The sequence below is a fragment of the Cloeon dipterum genome, chromosome 1 (assembly GCF_949628265.1).
Source record: "Cloeon dipterum chromosome 1, ieCloDipt1.1, whole genome shotgun sequence".
NCBI lineage: Eukaryota > Metazoa > Arthropoda > Insecta > Ephemeroptera > Baetidae > Cloeon > Cloeon dipterum.
In genome coordinates, this window is record NC_088786.1 from 5,562,346 (window position 1) to 5,581,214 (window position 18,869).

An 18,869-nucleotide genomic window follows, 5' to 3' on the forward strand; every position below is an offset into this window, starting at 1 on the left:
TCGGCTCACAATCAGGCCCGAAATTAGTGTCAGCGACAACCTGAGATCGAGATACCGACAGAGTGGCCCGGAAAGGTTGAATTATATTATAGGAGTCGCTTTATCTCGACGACGAATCGTTTATCATCCTATTTGAGTCCCTTTTCATCATCGCGCTTGACACTTCCCTTCTGCCTCCAATTCCACTTGCTCAATCGACTCGTAAATATAATTCTCGGCTCCCGCTTGACGAATTACGCTCGCTTCAGTTTATTTCTCGGCTCTCTCCACTAATGTGACGCTAGATGAGTGATTATTGTTTTACGCTTGCTCGCTTTATTCAACAGAAGCCGTACGGGTGATTTGGATGTCGACAAATCATGCTTAGTGAATTATCAAAACGTATACACAGATCTTTCAAATCAATTATTAACCATGAGGGTAAACGAGAAATCATTTTTTTAAATTGGGCCATGCTGGTTATAAATAATTCCAGGCGAAGATCTTTGGCAAGAAAATGCGAATATTACTAATGCACAAACCAAAGCAAAGCAGAAAATAATGGACGTTGCATAAAAGCTCCGAGTTTAGAAATCTAACAGAAGGATAAATCCGATCGACACTCTCTGCCATATAAATCATATTAATCGGCTTTAGTTTTTCAGCAAACACCAGCAGAGTGGCTATTTTTTTAATTTTTAATCCTTCTATATGGAAACCATGAGAAATCAGTGGGCAAGCGCAAACTACGCACCTGATGCCCTTCGACCTTGGCACATTAGGACTGTATTAAACAAGAGCAGTCAGTTCATTAGGACGATCCGAGGTGTAAAAACTGAGACGCGCGCTCGAGAGAGAAAGAGTTGAGAGTCTGGCTGGCTGGCCGTGCCTGCTGTTTATTTATCATCAATCCACGCGCTGCTGCAGCTTTTATTTATCTTTCGACCAGACGAGAAGAAGAAGCAGCAGCGGGAAAGAAAAGCTCGCAACTCCTCTCCAATTTACACATGGAGGTCTGAGTTAGTCAAGAAAGGTGTTGGCGGAGAGAAAATAACAAATGAGAGCAGCTTATCGCTTGGGAAAACAATAAAACTTGGCTGCTTCAGCTGCTATAATTGTGAGTGGGAGTGAAACGGACGCGTTCAGCTGGCTTTCAGCGTGATTGATTGATTTTTAAATCAGTTTTCGATCATAATTGAAATTTAACTGCCCATACCAAAAGGGAAGCAGCTCGATTTGATTTCTGCTCATAGCATGAAATTTGGAACATTTTAATTGCTTAAACGGTCGTTGCTCTTGTAATCATTTGCATGGCGCCGAGGTCCATTCCAACCAGAGTTTTTTATACGGATTTTCGAGCTGGAGCGTGTGGTTTTCTTCCACAACTATCAAAGTCTCGCATCCACGCACTTGTGCAGCATCGTGCAATTAGTCCACATAAACTACTCGACGCTGAGAGTTCAAGTGGGCCTCGCTCACATCATTTTTTTCACGCCGCACTCGAGATTGGGATCTGCTTTGATGGTAAACAATAATTCCGGCGTGTAAGTATTCATTTGTGTCGGTGGAAAACAGACAAACATTGATTTACTTTGTAGATTCAATTCACTTTAATATTTACAATCGCAAAAATGGAAAAAAGGGCAGCAAACGGCCACGTCAGTTGAATTGTTTGCCTTTGCTGATGTAATTTCCTTAATATACTCTGGGCAGGAAGAGTACCGCCAGCCCGTTCATATATTCCCATTGTTCTTTAGCTGAGCGTACGTTACTAGTAGAGAGAAATTCAATTACCAACTTGAATAATCGTCGCCGGCCTGAATGAAAGCCGATTGAAATGCACCGAGCGAGTGGCCAAACAATCGATAGGCATTCTCCTTTTATTTTATTTTTCGTCTTCTATGTCTGTGAGTGAGAACGCCGCTGCCGCTGCCGCCACCGCCGAAATTGGCCGCGACGCCAGAAGCCAACTCGACGATTGATTAGCCATTCACTCGAGCGTTGCGAACAACACCCACACATAACAAACAGAGAGACACTCCATATCAAAATATTACGCCCCGTGAATGGCTAATTCGGCGGGGAGAGAGGAGAGAAAAAAAACAAAAAAAAAACAGGCAGCGAGACACGCGGATGGAATCATAAATGATCAACTCCCCTTGGAGAAAAAAAGGGAATTCGTCTTATCAAAATCCTAATCTCCAGACCCCCGGGGGGAGTATTTTTTCAAGTTGGTGCTGGTGGTTGCGACGGTGCATCATCCCTTTATCACTCTACTTGAAACACAGGAGCAGGCCGTGCTCTTGACGAATCCGTGCACCTCCGACCCCTGAAGGCCACCGAATTAAGTCAGCCTCGACACGTGAAACGCGATGATCGATCGCAGACGCCTCACCAGTTTTTATTGGGGGCGTTTAATTTGTTTCTCCACTTTGCTATCGCATTTCACCCTGGGAACTGAGCAATTCTGGCACCTGTTGAACCTCTCTTTGTCGATCTGGGAAAAGCGGGAGGAGAAGTGAACGAGCGGGGAAAGCAAGCGCTGCAAGGGGTGCTTGAAATGAAGATATCTCGGCTGTCAAAAAATTCGTTCCATGACGGATCGGCCAGGCCGGCGGGAACAATCGCAGCAGCAGGCGTTTTCGCGTCCGCGTCGCCGTGTCCCCATTTTTGGCAGCGACTGTGCGCTGTCGATAAAGGATCAAACCGCTTAGCAATTCACTCGGGCGTCTGGCTATAAAGCAGAGCCGATAGTGCACACGCTCTCTCCCACACAATGGCGCCAGTGACGAACGAAAGCAATGCGATGATGGCGACTTTTGGCCTTCGAAAGAAAATTAACATTAAGCTTGGTTAGTCCTTTGGCCGCACAAACAAAAGCATTAACTTTTATTGTGTAGAGATTTTCGCAAAATAGCTCAAAAGCTGAAATTTAAGGTTTGGCTGATAAAAAACAATTCAAAAATTATTTTTCCAAAAGGCACCTGTGATATTCCCTTCAGTTGATGCGCATTTTCTACACTCCAAGGTAAAAAGAGGCTTAATCCTGTGTTATGATCGAGGTGCCGCTACAGGTAGTGGTTATAATACAACTAAGTTGAACAGTATTATTTGTCAAGAGGAAATATTGTGTTGACAGCTTCTCTATCTGCGGGTGCTGGATTAGGGATGAAATAGAGCTGATGGAATTGTCATCCCCTACCAGCAGCTTTCAAAAGTGCGCCATATACACAAGGAGCGGCTAATCGAGCTGAGGATCTCGTTAACTGACCTCAATCAGCCTGTTGCGCTGACAGGCCAGTCGTCTTTCTTGAATAGCAATTGACCCTGTCTTTCTTGTCGTTACAATCGTAAGCGGATCAAAGAAGAGCGTCCATCCGAGCATGAGAGCATGGACCGGACTGTTGGGGGAGGGAAAGGTCCGAATCAAGCAAAATATCCCTTCGCTCTTGATAATTTTAACTCACATATATATTTTTAAGCAAGTTAGTTTTACTTTTTATGGCCGAGACGCATATAATATCTTGGATTCAGATTAAGCAGCCTCTGGAGCTGGAATCGGCAAAAACAGTCATTCGAGCACATTAATACAGCATTTTGCCCGTGAAATGATCCCCGGCTTGTCTTTCGTTTTATTGCCCGGCGCAGGATGCTCAAGGATAATACTTTATACGAATGAAATTCGACTCCGGCGTGTATCTGCTGCGCGCCGCTGGAAACGCGCGTCTTCGTTTTCGTGCCCATCACACAGAGAAACACAAGCAGCGTCATTCTTTTCCTATTTTCCTCCGCTGCTTAGGAGAAGCAGTTTTGTTAGCATCTTATTACTCCCACATGTTTCTTTACTTCTGGGGTGGAAGTACTCGAAAATAAAACAGCGAGGAAGATGCATAAATATAATTAGTATTTTTTTTTCATGGGAAACAGCTCCTCTGACCACCGAGGGAGAGAGGGTTATTTATTTTCACTTTGGCGGGAGACGCACAAAGTTCACTCACGCCTTCTGGGTGGCATATTCATTAGAAGGCGACTTTCTTTGTAAAAACTTAGCGTCTGACTTTTGGACGGAAATATGTATTATTTTATGGCAAACCCTGTTCTTGGGGGTCGAGGGTTTTCACGACAATGTGAAAGGAGGCTGGGTGCTGTGTAAAAAGCTATTGTATGGGAAGAAAAACGAACCTTTTTAAAAGATTTTTCCTTGAAAACTCAATGGAAGCGAACAGTTTCTCACGTAGCACATATGTTTTAAACCCCCGAGGAGTATGAATTGGAAAAAATCGTTTGAATGAGCCTAGAGTAAAAACTATACGAATGGGATAGTAGTTTTAAATGCACCCATTCAAGAGTGTTTGACTAATTCTTATTGCGAATTTAAATTTTACATTGATCTTTGTCTAACTAGGAAACTACGAGGATGCGAGAAAGTGATTCCACTGAATTTTAGCTGTGTCGGAGCTGCAAGAGAACGGTTTTTGAAGCTCTCGAGTGTGAGATACGGTTAAGTTTTGTAGCAAATAAATTTAGAATATTCCCCGAAAAAAATTGAAAGATTCCAGGACGAAAATTTTTGGGCGAGTAGCGTTAGAAGAAATTAAAATGGTAAAACTGCATTACTTTTTTAAATATGATTCATGATTTTTATCATTTCTCTGCGAGTCGTAACTGTAATGAAGTATTTTTGAGCAGTGCTTTAATTCTATTTTCGACGCGGAAATTAGAAGATCGATATTAGAAAGAGGAAACTAATTTCCTAATTTGGCCCACGTCGTTACGGCAATTTATATTCATTAGTCCGTTGCTCGTCGTCTGTGCGAGGGGGTGCAACCCCCGCGAGAAAGCGGACGCACCAATTTAAGAGGTTGTCTCGGCAGCCAATACCGTGTCAATAATTATTACAATTGCGCTGCGCCGTGCCGTCGGAATCAATTTTCGGGAGAGCGCAAAGAAACGAGCGTCGGCGACGCAGAGGCACACAAAAAACGAGACGAATCAAGTGTGTGAAGCACAAAAAAGGGGCTGCAGGGGGGTGCGCTGTTCATCTTCCTGCGCGTCCTGAGGCTCTGTCACAAATATGGAGGCAAACTACTTCCTCTAGAGAAGGACGACCCAAGCGTTGCTTCTAGTCATAGTTTATTCATTTTTTAGTTTGCATTTGTCATAACTGAATGATTTTCAAAGCAACATTCTGCGCAGGAATTTTTTTGAACTAGCTGTGCCATCAGTGACAAATATTTATCCCATAGAATTTTACAAATTTGCACTCGGAAATTCAGTAATCCTTTTCAAATCTAAAATTCATGAATTTTAACTCTCTAAATGCCAATTTTAAATTCTGAATTCCTTTCCCAGTCGTGCGTTGGTGCCTGGAGGAGTGCATGGCGTGGAAAAACGCACACGAAAATGCACTCAACTTTACAACCCCGAAGTGCAAACGCCTCTGCTGTCGGGTGCGTGTGATGCTTGTTTCTGCTCGCTCAGAAACCAGTCAGATTAACCTGTAACAATAAATAAATGGGCCGGCGGCACCTTTCGCCACTCAGCGATTTTATTATGCGCCTGACGACGAAGACACGTAAGGAGAGCGACGTGTCCCCAGGTAAACGGGTTGTCATGTGAAAAGAGGTGAAAATTATGTCTTGTCCCGCACCACCTGGGAGTTAATGGAACCCCGCTGCAGCAATAAATAGCCGGCTTTATGGTTGCACGCGTCTCCGCTTATGGGAAAAGGCGAAAAATCCATTCATTTTTTTACCTGTGCGCGCACAATTTATTCCAAGCAGCTCATTAAAAGAGGGCTTGCGCGTAATAAGCGGGCGTTTGCCCCGAAAATTGAGCGCCGAACCAAATTTAGCGACGGCGCGATTGCCGCGTGGGCGTCGGTAAATATGTACATATACGCAAATCCGCCCGAGCATGAATGTTTCCCGCGATAAGAACACACTTCTTTGCTCGTAATATTTTATTAGCATTGCTTCTGAAAGGCTCGTTCCACATCTTTAAATCAGAGAAAAATACTCCACGCTTTGAGCTGGAATTTATACACGTACGCGTGAATAAATCTGAAAAATATTTGCATTGCGTGTTTGATGTCAAGGCGGCTCTGAATTTATGCCTTCCAGTGCGGATTTTGCGAATTTATTTCGTTTGCTAGACTGTCTCGTTTTGTCATTCAACGGCGGTAGGCGCGCAGCGTTTGCAAATTCTTTCTCACAGGCCTGGCCCAGGTGTCCACGTGCCAAATTCATTCACTGGCTTTTGCGTTCGTTGGGGACGCCATTAATTTCGTTTCCAGTCGCGCACGCATACTCGCCTCGTTGACATGCACCTCGGGCTGCGTTTGTTGTTGCTCAAAGAGAGTTCTTTCAGCTCGATATGGCGCAAAACGGACCCTAATCCGAATGCACAACGCTTGCTCGATGCCGAATTTCGATAGGCACAAAGGTTGCGAGGACAACGGCTCCGTGAAAGGACAGGCCGGCCATATTCGCGTGCCACGCACAACGGTTGTGCTGATCAACGCCGGGCACATGTACAAAAGCGGCGATTCTTAATTTGAACAGTCACAACTGCTCGGGTCGGGAATGAAAAGGCACTTGTTGCCGACAATAAGGAGGGGCTTTTTAACATGGAATGGCGGAAGTGTGCAAAAATTTGTTTGATTGGAAAAGTAAACATAACTCTAAAATGTAGAAAAAAACACCATCATTACTTTCCATAAAAATCTGCAATACAAATATCATGCTATCCTAAATTAATTCAAAATTTCCTCGTACCTTTAAAGCATTATTTCCGTATTATAGTGTCGATGCAAATAAACGTTTTAATCACGTACCTAAAATACTTTCAGTTTCTGTTTTTACAAAGAAGACGTCACTGCGTCTATTTTATTCTGCGCTGATTTTGCTCAAGTGCGCCGATTTTATCATCGACTGGTTATTTTATCCGTGGCGTTGAGGCTGAAAATAAATTTCACAAAGGCTGTTTATTTAAATTGGCTGATGGCGACGGGTCACGACTTTGATTAAACCGTTCGGCGAGAACGAATTTCAAGCGCAAGCGAAGTAAATACGCGCCGACCGCGCATAGTGTATTTAGATGTTTATTTATTGAACGTTGGCAAAGTCACAACAAGCACCTCCACCTCCTAAATATCAGCGTCTCGCCGGCAAATCCGATTTCGAAGAAACAAGTAAGTGCAAACCCGCATATCAGCAACAAATTGCAAGCATTTGTATAAACGGGTGAGAACAGAAGTTTCCACAAATAAAAAAACTAACAGAGTAAATAAAAAAAAGAAAGAGAAAATTAGAGATTGCGAGTTTCGCAAGATTGGAAGATGATTCTTCAGCGTTGCAAAAAATCATCTCCCTCGATCTCATCTGTCTGCCATTTTCACACACTACTTGCCGGAAACAGTCAAGATCATCGTATTTCCGCTGATAAAATGCGATTTTTTTATCGCGAGAAGTTCAATTTTTAATTTCATCTCAACCCACAGCACATTTTAATTTTTCATGTCAGTGGTTTCTTGCAGACTTTACTTAGTTCATAATGAATATCAGTAACGAGACCCTTCATTAGAGAAAGGTTACCGTTAGCTGAGAAATGCTAATGAGCACCGCAAACGGCTGTAACTGAGTGTCTCTTACGATGTCCGGGGCAGAGGAATTCACAGAACCACGTACGTGTAGACCTATAAATTCGACGCTAATTTGAATTGAGTGGCGACAGGAAAGCGCAAAAGTGTCCCTTTTTTTAGTCCTCCCGCGCACTTTTTGCCCTGCATCGAATTCGTACGCACGGAGCAAAATTCCGGTCGGCTCTGAAATCCGATCCGCACAAGCGCCGGGGCAAAAAAGTTACAGCGTTGAGATCATCAGCGCCGCTTCTGGATTGTCAGCCCATCACAATCACTGGCATCGCTCCGTTGCTACCGTTTTTCCTCTCACCGCAAAGTCAACTCAGCTCAAAATATTTGCATAAGAAATATCTAACGAACGAGCATTGCAAAAATTGTTAACTGTAGAAGTAAAGGATTTTTGATAGTTTTTTAATTACAAAAAAATTAAAAGAAGTGTGACTTTAATATTTTTAGACCGTTAATTTCGAGTTTTCTTTCATCACTCAAAATAGACGATTAAATCAGTAATAACCTCGTCGCTAAGTGCAAAAATCAACAGGCGAAAACGTTTTTGCAGATCTTGACCTTCTCGACTGTAAAATATTTGGCTTTGGCAGGAACCACAGTGAAAGAAGCTTTTCACTAAACCCTCCTCCGCACAAAATCTGTTCAAACACCAAAATTTTTTATGCCCAAGCGTGAGTCAGTCCCAGCGAAGTTTATCGGGCCGTTGACTCGCAAGTTGCAATTAGCGTTGATGGTACCTTCCAGTGTGCGAAAATTTGCACATCGAGGAGAAGCCCGAGATGAACGTGCACATTTCCCAGAAGTATTTTTGGACAAATATTTGCCGGCCGAACAAATTTCCAAGAGCGCTGTCGTGCTGACGATTTTTCACGCCGGACGACGCCGATTTTTTCTTCATTTGTCGCGGCCGCGGACCACCCGCCAAGAGCATAGGACAGAGCTCGTTGGTGCCAGGCCAGATTAATTGGATTTGCACGTTGGGCAAGGACATGTCCGTCTACATGTGGTCCTGCTTATGCTAGACGACCGTCTAATTGAATAATTCGCACTCGCCAATTCGTAGAACGAACAAACGGGCAAAAACGTCGTATGGTTTTAACCAAGCGTTACGTGTGTCAGCCCAAATATTGCAACTCTAATTAAACGTGGAATTAGAAAATGAGACGAGTTCAAAGTGAAATCCCTCGGCACTTTGAATGAATGAACATTAATTTACAAATAATATCATATAAATAAATAAATAAATATACAAATAATTTAAACAAAAACATTTTATTTAAAAGTTAAAATTAGTTCCTGGCGACATGACTGTAGCAGAGAAAAAGACGTAATTTAAAAGTTTTAATACAGAACAAGGCTTAATGTTATCGCCTATTTGCAACAATCAGCTTGGTATCAAATTGCCGCGCAATTGGAGCATCATTAAAAGGAACAATTGAGTGGTTTTATCACTCCTTCTGAGAGCTGCAGCCGCCGGATTTCGGGCCTCAAAGACCAGACGGACGGCTTTTTACCGCGCGCAGCACCTAAATGTGATACACACGATTTTTAATGAGAGTGGAATCCTTTAACGATGCCTTTCAACTAATTTTAACGATTCCCAATACGCTCACACGACGAGCGAACGAGAAGCGAAAGCGGACGACCACGTGTAGCAACTTTTTGCGTGCCTGGGCGGGAATTTGCGCTTCAAAGGAAGCAGGGCACTGAGTTGAATCGTGATTCAGTGGCACAACCTTGATTGCGATGTACTGAACTCTCGAAATTTAGATAATAATCAAAAACACCCTCAACACTACAAATTCAAAATGGCGTCATGGTTACAAAACTCTGAAATTGCTTGTAGGACAACATTTAAAAATATATCCTGGTGTCGTAATTTCATTTGTGTGTCAACGAAAATTATTCTCCTCAAATGAAACGCACAGAAAATTCAAAGTCTCCTCTGTGAATTTTGTATATAAACGTATTTATCTCTAACATTTGGCACAAAATCCTCCTTTTCCCCGTTAAAAGTCGCTTAGCGACGCCTCTAACTAGGAAATAATAGATATCCAAGAATCCAATTATACCGGGCCTGCGAAAATTCCAGTTACGCCACTGCCTTTGAGTAATACGCTTAGCATAATGCGGCTCTCGCGAGCCGGGACAAAAAGCAGCGAGTGTATGTGCGGTCCGGCCCTTCACCAGCTCAATTAGCCGCATTTGAAGAAGATTCGCCCAGACACAATTTTTTGCCAATCTCAAGGGCTAATTGTGCACACAGGGGATGCTGATACGCGTATTACGCGCGCGGCTTCATTTATCTCTGAAATAATAGCGGCGCGATGTTTAAAAGCGTCTGTAAATCACTGGAGTGAGTAAATAAGTCGGACGCTTCATAAATCAATCTCTCCAGCCGGCACCGCCTCTCTCTCTCTCTCGCTCTGTCTGATCGAGAAACAATCAACTCGCACTTCTTGTTTCGTTGCCCCGCTTTTAACATTCTCAAAAAACACACTACGCCGGCCTATTCATAACTGATCAGCCCGCATTATATAATACCACCAGAAAACACTTACAGCTGCTGTCAGAATAGGTGTAAACAAAATAAATTTGATGCTTAATTGAATTCTGGAGATTTTTTCCGGGGGATTAGAAAAACGGCTCCTAACACCTTTCTTTATTGGTGATAAATATTGAATTTAGGGAATTCGGCTTTGGAGAGAGCCGCTCTTGTTGTATCGTGGCGATATAGATAAGTCTGGCTCATTATGGCGGTAATTTTTCAGCTTTATGTCAAGAGATACTGGCCGATTTTAATTATACACTTATCTCATATTGACGTCGCTCTCAGAACAAAAAAACTGGACCAATAAAATACAATATTCGAATGCGCATGTAGAAAAATGCTGGTTAATTAAGTACCCTAGCATAAGTTTCTGCTATACCCCAGAGTAAATATTGACAAACAAGTTTAGTGTATGTGTGTGTGTGTGCAAAGGAGGAGGCGCAGCGATTATAATATTTAATTGCGAATGTTCGCCGACCACGACTCCCCTCGGCATAATAATCGTATTTCACAACCATTATGCCGGGCAGCGTGAGGCCCAAAACCAGTTATTAATTACTTGCAAAGTGAAAATAAAAACGGCAATTACACGTCTGATGACGCCCCGACATGTCACCTCTCATCTGGCAGACGTGCGACGTAAATATCGTCCTCCGAAAACTAGTCGCTCCGCGTGCCTGCGGTCTCTCGGGATCGAAACGCATTAATGAGCCCTAATGGTTTGTTATACGCACCGAGTTGACCGTCTTGACCTCGCGGTTAACTCCCTAAACAAGAGCCAATTGTCTACTGCGTGTTTTTCTCGACACGAAGCCTGCTCTAAACTCGAGAGAGCGAACAAACCACCCGCACCTTGCCACAAAAGAGGACCGATTGCTTAATGACGCGCGCGTTTCATTATTTAATAACAATCGGGATTAGCTTTTATCGCCCGTGTGCTGCTGCGAGAAACACGCCATAAAGAGCGCGCGCTTTTATTGGGTTGTCGCGCACTGAGTGTGTGTGTGTGTGGATTTATGTCGGCGACTACCTTTTCACCTGCTGCGGCCGCAATTTACGAGCAAACTCTTTCTTATCTCTTGCGGCACTGTCATAATAAAGCCGTGAAATGACCGACAGCCATTCTCAGAAATGCTACGATTGCGTTTGGCTGGCATTTTTGTTTCATTCTCAGATAATTCGTTCAATTTTCATCTGGGAATTTGCAATTGCGCCCCAAAGCACGGGGTGTGAATCAGTAAAAAATTTACCGTCGAAATATTCAAACAAATGTTGAAACTTCCGAACGAGACTCTCTACTTTTTTGGAGTGGATTCATGCCGTTTTTTTATCATATCCACAAATTTTTAATGTTACATATATAAGACGTCTTGTGTGTGCATGGTCTGATATGTGATTTTCTTTTGGACACGCAAGCAGATTGAACTCGAGGAAACACGTGCAAGGAATGTTTGGACTAATTACGTCCGAAACTGGTTTGCAGTTCAAGCTAGTTTCCCCCCTCCAAGAAATTTTTCTCAATTTTTCCATCTTTTGGACAGCTGGCTGATTCTGAAATTGCTTACATAGACGGGGAGATTTAATTTCTCGCTCAATAGATAATTGCATAGCCGATAGAATGTGGCGTCCATTTCGGAGGCATGTTTTGCGCGCACCCGTCAATTATAAGGCTCGACTGACGACTTTGAACATCGCATCACCATTCTCTGGAGTTGAGATTTAGACTTTTGAACTCATATTTCAAGCACAGCACGTGGATTAAAGAGACGTCGGAGCGAACGAATGAGTAAAATTTATTGCCGGGGCGTGTCTCTCGGCTGCCAATTTTTATCTAGCCTAGTCGCCTCCGCTTCTGTTGGGGAAAATAGATAAAGCGAGTGCAAAGCAAGAAAGAAAGCTATAAAGCTGATTTTTGTGCACCAGCGGCTGGCCTTGCTGCGTTCCGAGTAGAGGTTTTCGCGCTGCGATATAATTTATCGGCGGCCGCGGTCCTCCAAGACATTGCGTCTCTCACATTAGTTTCAATTGAGTAATGACTCAAGACAATAATCTCGTGCCGAGCGCGCCTTGGGGTCGGCCCGTCTCTCCTTTCGATAGATAACAAGACGCGGCTCTTGATTTTGGCAGCGGACGACCACAGCGAGACATAATTTGACGTCTATTTGTTTCATCTGTCAGGAGAGCTGTTTTTAAGTGGAGATTTGCAATGAATAATTGTTTGGGTTTATATTTTAGATATTTTAATTTTGTAAAAAAAATCATAATTTATGATTTAGATAAGTGACTGCAGTTATAATTTTCTTCAATTATCCCTCAACAGAAAAAAATTTTATTTAGTTTGAATATCTCTCCAGGCATTCCGTTTAAGGAGACGGCATCAGGCATCTTCAATTGATTCTAATAAAGATATCATTTGATTCTTCCATCATAAATTTGCAGAATTAAGTGTTATTTTTTGCGTAACGTGCGTCACATTTTGTTACGAGTCAATGCGAGATTTCATTTTACGTGGCTCTTCGGCTTGCCTTCAGATCAGAATTGCCATTTTAAAGCCTGTCATTTCAGATCTCCATGTTTTAGGCCGATAAGAAATAAATTCGAGATCGAAGTACGCTGCGGCCAAATATCGTCTGCTTATCTGCGCGAGGTGACACAACCAATTTGAATACCCGTCAAGCGGAGATCGTAATCCCGTCGCATCTCGCGAGTACGTGTGTAAAGATGCTTTCCAATCGGGCATGCAGATTTTATGAATTTGGGTGCGCCCGAAATTCGCATTCGCAGACGCGTAATGTGCGTTCGACGAACGTAAGAAGAGGAGAAAAGAAGAAACGGTCGTGCATTCGAATGTCGGCATTAAGCGCGCCTACCTGCGATGTAATCTGCTCAGCCGAACGCGCTTTTTTATTGCTCGCCGATTTATTTTTCCATCCTCAATAGGTTATTTGAACAGAAACAGCTAGACAACACTCACGCACACAAAGGCGTATTGTCTCTGTTTGAGTGTCTTTTTCCGCAGCCAAGGTTATTCTTTAGTTTGTTGAACCCTAATTTGAATCTTTTTCGCGCCCATCCCTGCAAATAAGCCCGACACCGAGAGCGGTATCAAAGGTCGTAAATCATGCGATTTTGCACATCTCGTTTGAAGAATGCGGTCACGGAGTGCTCAATTCATCATTCATTGAGCCCTTCTCACTTTCAGCCTGGAATATTTGCGTCGCTCGGGGCGCTTTCACGTAATATCGGCCTGGTACTACGTGCTGAGAAACAACTTTTTGAAAATTTAATCGAGAGATTATTTTGCACGAGTCCTCGCATATATTATCAGCTTGGGCTTGTGTAAAACCAATATCGAGAGGGGTAAAATAAAGTGGTCCACTCTCATCACTTTGCCTATTTTACGCAATTATGATTTCATCCAGCCCGGCTCTCGTTATGAATAATCAATTCGGAGTCTTTCCGAGAAACTTTTTAACAGCTTTTCTGTGAACCCGTGCAACATAATAAAAGTGTTCACGGCGAGGGAATGTTTTCTTTTTTGCGCGCGCACACGCAAAAAGGAGAAGAATTTTCCTCTCCAAACACCCATTTGCACTAAAAGCCAAGAAAGCGGCGCGGCATTCGGGCAGATAAGCCAAAGAAATAATTAGAGATGTAGGCTCGACAGGAATAATGATAATTCCGCCTCGCGTAGGTTTATTTTGTGCTATAAATGTAAATGAACCAGTTTCGAATGACGCCGCCAGCAGCGAAATAGCCCGTCGGAACGAGACTGCGAATCATTACTGTGCCAGTGTGCGTATAACTTCGCCTAGACGAATGTTCTTGCGTTTCGGCACGTGTAGGTGGATCAATCGGGCAGTGCGCAGGAAAGTGCCATTTTATTGCAATTCAAACACTGGCCTTGGGCTTCTTATTCCACAACGACCGCGTAGCTAATGATAGTAAACACTTTGAGGAAATAGTAGCCGCCGAACTAATGCGAACAGGTGTGCAGGATTTTGTGCCGTTTTGGTCCAAGGCTGCAAATCGAGACGAGACGTGAAGTGAATTTAATCATTTCGCGGTTGCAATCAATTTTTTGATTTGAGTGTGAGTCAAAACTCATTGTCACATTAAATTGTTAAAATTTTCACAAATGAAAATAAGATGCATAAGTCTTCATACAATCAAGAAAAAAATCGACCCATCTCCGGCCCCTTGTTGATGATCTCCGTGTAAAAAGCGGACAAGTGCATCAATCACGCGTTTATACTGCGCACAAACAAATCATTAGAAGCACCGCGGCTCGCGAGATGCGAGGTGCGCGTGCCGATTAATAACAAATAACAAATCACCCCGAGGAAGGGTTTGGGGGGGCCTCTTTTGCGGCTCGCGATTAGCAAACGAATTAAGCTGTTGCAGCGGTGGCGGCGGCAGATTTTAAACGTGTGCGCTGCAAAAATAAACAAACGAGCAGCCCGTTCGGGAAAAGATCAGCAAACAGCCGCCGAACCGACTAACGAACGAACAAAATTCGGCGCAAAAAAGCAGCAGCTAACTCTGTGCATGCTTCTCGGAAGTTGTGAGCGCGCTGAACACAGGAGGAAAGAGGAGACCCGTCCAAAGATGCGAGCAGAGCAGCGAGTGTGTGTGTGTGTCAGCCGAGAGCCGGCGCGCTCAGCGAGTGCTTTTAATTTCACTTCAGACTTCAGAGTGCGAACGGACGGACAGTTTTATTTTAAATTACTCAGCAGAAATGTTGAGAATTTTGAACGCTTTGTTCAGAACAGACGCTGCAAGTCACGCATTTCTTGAACAGCTTTTTGAAACGAGACGAGTTTTTTGTAATTAAATTCTTCAAGCGGCAATAATCGGAGGCCGACTCAACACAAAATTCAGAATTGCATCCGTCTAGTTGGAACGCAATTAACCATAAGCAAATGGGCAATTAAGCAATCAGAGCGGACACAAAGAAAGCAATTAGGGGGTAACGAGGCGCGGGCGTGTGGATGCAACCCGCATTGCACTCGTCGCCAATCAACCCGACTCGAGAGTGCGCGCCAAGAAGAGGAAAGAAACTAATAATTTATAATGGAGCGCAGAGGCCCTGCTGGGAACAAGACGATGGTCGCCGACTTGAGTGATTGATCTCAATCGACGATGCATGCAAATTGGCGGCAATTGGACTTAGTCCGGCAACGAACAAGCGGGGGAGTATCGGCCGAGAAAGAAAGCAAGCAAAGTATACTCTCCTCGCGGCGACGAAAATTCTCCAAACATTAATCTGATTCCTACCTTTAGCAATTCGAGTACGGTGTGGTTTATCCTAGCGAGAGTTTCAGTCAGTCAGGGTGCACGCGACGACGGGAGACGCAGAGACGAGGTCCACAGCCGGCAGAGGTGCGCGTTAGACTGACTGAACCAAAATAAGACGCTCCCCTCTTTGTGTTGCTGCGGCTGCGACGTTGCGCTGCTAGCCGCCGCACCAGCCAATCGCGTGAGTTTGCCAAGCGGGGTTCATTCATGCCCCAAGTACAACAAGGGTTGCTTGACGAGACTGGGGATCTTGAGTTAAATCCTTTGATACCGAACTGAGAACTAACATTAAATCAGAGCGGTGTCATTTACACCAGTAATCTCGGGACAGATTTGACTGTAGGATGATTTAAATGATTTACTCGCTGAATTTTTATTTTCATATAATCCCCAGATGATATTTCAAAAATCCTTTAACTACCTTTTTTTAATTAAAAGTGCTTTTCCTCTTATAAAAATCAGAAGAGCTGAATTATATTATATACTGCGGTAAGAGTAGAAAAATAAAGCAATTTACAATTTTTTCAGTCCAATTCCTACGCGGTTTTTGGAAAAATTCCGGAAATTCTTTAATTAATTTTGTAAAACTTCATAATCGTTAGAATTTCTTTAAATGCCGTCTAGTATAAGTGCGAATATTAAAATAAAATTTCATATAAAATTGACAAGAAATTGATAATTCGTATAATTCCTAAAATGGCATTAAGATAAACGTATTGCTCAATTTATTAAACTAAGAGGTTTTTTAAATTTCCCAACGCTATCAGGACGAGAAAAATCGTTATTTCCCAATTTTAAGCTCTAGCCCTGTCGAAACACGATAAAATAACAAAATTAAGTGTTCAAAAAAGGCTCAAAAACCGGCCCCGATCAAAGACTTATCTCGAGAGTGTTTGTCAATTTAGCTTGTTCACAGATAAGAGCGACGATCTAGTTCACAACTGGTTGAACACACATATCTTTCTATTTTTGCTCTATTCTGGCTGAGTTTCCTAATCCAAATGTACTCGTGTCGTGCAGGAAGTAAGTTTTACGATGGAGTGCTAATTTTCGGCCGAGCATTGCCGCGTGCCTCGAGTTGTCGACTGAAACCGTGGGTCATGTAGCATTTAAAAGCCGCTGAGCGGCGCCAATAGAGCAGAAGTGGACTAATCAAAGAGATGGAACGCTTCCAGGAGTGAGCGCGCAAAATATGAACGAAAGCAAACACAAGGGCATAAATCAAGCGGCCTTTTTAATTTCTGCGCCCCGCAATCAAACAGAAAGGCCGTTCACGCTGAGAGGCTCAAAGGGTTCCAATTAATAACAACACTTGCGGTGCGGCGACTTCTTCTTTTCTCTTGGACCGAAATCAAACTTTGGAAAGGCCGCTTCCGGTCCGCCGCGTCGGATTTATAAAATTTATAATTTTAGCCGGAAAAAGCGGCAGTTCGTCGCGGTGGGGAGATAAAGTCTCAAGAAAAAACGACCAGACCGAGAAACTCCTTTTAGCTTTCTCAAACGAGCGTGCGAGAGAGCGAGTTATGGTTATTTACGTGTGATATTTTCGAGCTGCCCTTCTTTTTGGGCACTCTGCCACTTTTCAAACTCGAGCATTTTTCTGCACGCCTCTCGCACCGCGCGCACAACAACAATTATTCACCTAGCCGATGTTTCATTCACGCCCGTGGCCGTGGGCGGCCGGCCGATTTTTTCAGCAACACGCCAGCCGCCTCTTTGAACTTGTCCAAAAATTCGCGTTTATCCGCAATATTTACCGGCACGCAAGTGTGCGTTCCATAACCTCGCACGCACGGCGGCATTAGACGCACAGCGAGCAATGAGCTTTTCTGCGCGATATTGCGTGTGCTCCAGTTAGCCGATTGAATCGAATAGGGAAATGAATAAAATAAAAAAAAAACGCCCAGCGCTGACGCTAAGGTCGTAAATTTTATGGCAATTATTCCGGCAATTGCTCGCTGGCTGCGCAAATATAAAGTTGATTTACGGCAGGGACGAGCAGCTTTGCCCTTATGAGAGCGCAGAAGTGTGAACAAAAAGTGAGATGACGCGACATGCTTTTTTGTTATTTATCTCTCGGTAACAAATAACTCCACGGGAAGCATGATTTTTCTTGTGTGTGCTTTTTATTAATTTTTTTAACAGGCATAAAGGCACACATTGAAGATTTCTTCAAGTTGGCCTTGTGTATTTACTTATTTCTTAGAATATGCAAATGTGGTGAGCAGAAAACATCAAAATATTGAATTGGAGGATTATCTTAAATGAATTCTCCTTAAACGAATATTAAAAGCGTAACAATTTTTTTATATTAATTTGCAATTTAAATTTTAAATTTATTAGGACACTTCTTATACTAACAAGAGAAACTGATCATAAATATTTGAACCGCAGAAACCATCTAAAGGGGATGTTTTGAAAAGGGATTTCTTGTGGGATTAAATACTTTAATACCAATAAAGAAGCAGAATGATGCAAATAATCATGCTGATCAGAACAACTCTCTTAATTCTAACCAAAAATTATATATATAGTGCTGCAAAGATGAGCTTTTCCCAACTATCTTTTAATTTTCTCAGGTGGAAAATAAGATAAGGAATCAGGCATTAAGATTGCCCTGCTATTCAAGTTTTAGAAAGAAAATAATTTTATTTGTAATAACTGAAGAATTACAAAATAAATATGCTAGTAAGATCAGAGTAGGGCGTTTCCCTAGATTTTATTTCAAGTTTAAATAGTGCCATAAGCGCAAACACCTAATTTCCCAGTGCATGGTGCAGCTTCCAGTTAAGCGCCTGAAAATTTAATAGCTCGTCTTTCGACGTATAGTTTGAAGTTTGAAGGCATGGCCCGTCTCCGGCTTGACAAATTGCAGAAGTGCGCCTAATAAAGAAGTCAATTTTGGACCCCGGGAGCCCCAGCGCAGCTCGCCCTTTTCCCTCAGTGCCACATGAAAGATGAACTAATCGAATAGCCTGCTGCCGCCGTTTTCATCGCTCTCTTGAGGTTAGCTCGGGCATTTAGCACAAGATTTATCCCGAGAGAGACAGAAATTTTCTAAATTTAAAACCAGAATTTGAGGGGGTGGCTCTTTAGGGTCGCTCCGAGGGCGGGTGGTGACGAGAGGACACATCCTGCTGCTCATAAAAACGGCAGATGCGTTCTGTTGCGAATATTGCACGTGACAAGCGTCGCTTACCCTCCGCCGAGGGATGAAAAATGTGGTGGTGATGTGGCGGCTCTTGTTTTGACTGCTTGCGTTAAATATTTTTTGATTCGTTACTTTTTCCTCCATAACAGCTGAACTCATGATACATTTCTGCAGTAGCAGAGAATTTTATAAAAGTAAATTTATTTTGTGGTAAATTGTAGCTTAATTAACCCTGTAAA

The 18,869-nt window shown here is 43.0% G+C and overlaps 1 protein-coding gene across 3 annotated transcripts in view; it reads right to left on the reverse strand.

The window, feature by feature from the left end:
• The window catches only part of LOC135939633 (fibroblast growth factor receptor homolog 1-like), a 31,314-nt gene extending 15,720 nt beyond the window's left edge, over positions 1 to 15,594 (reverse strand). For 2 of the 3 annotated variants that reach the window (XM_065484115.1, XM_065484131.1), the window contains exon 1: positions 15,459 to 15,594. The gene's annotated coding sequence lies outside the window, so the exon portion shown is untranslated. Of the gene's footprint in view, positions 1 to 733; positions 756 to 15,458 lie in introns of those variants that run through there. The other variant, XM_065484123.1, reaches the window with a different exon arrangement.
• Positions 15,595 to 18,869: the final 3,275 nt, after the last annotated feature.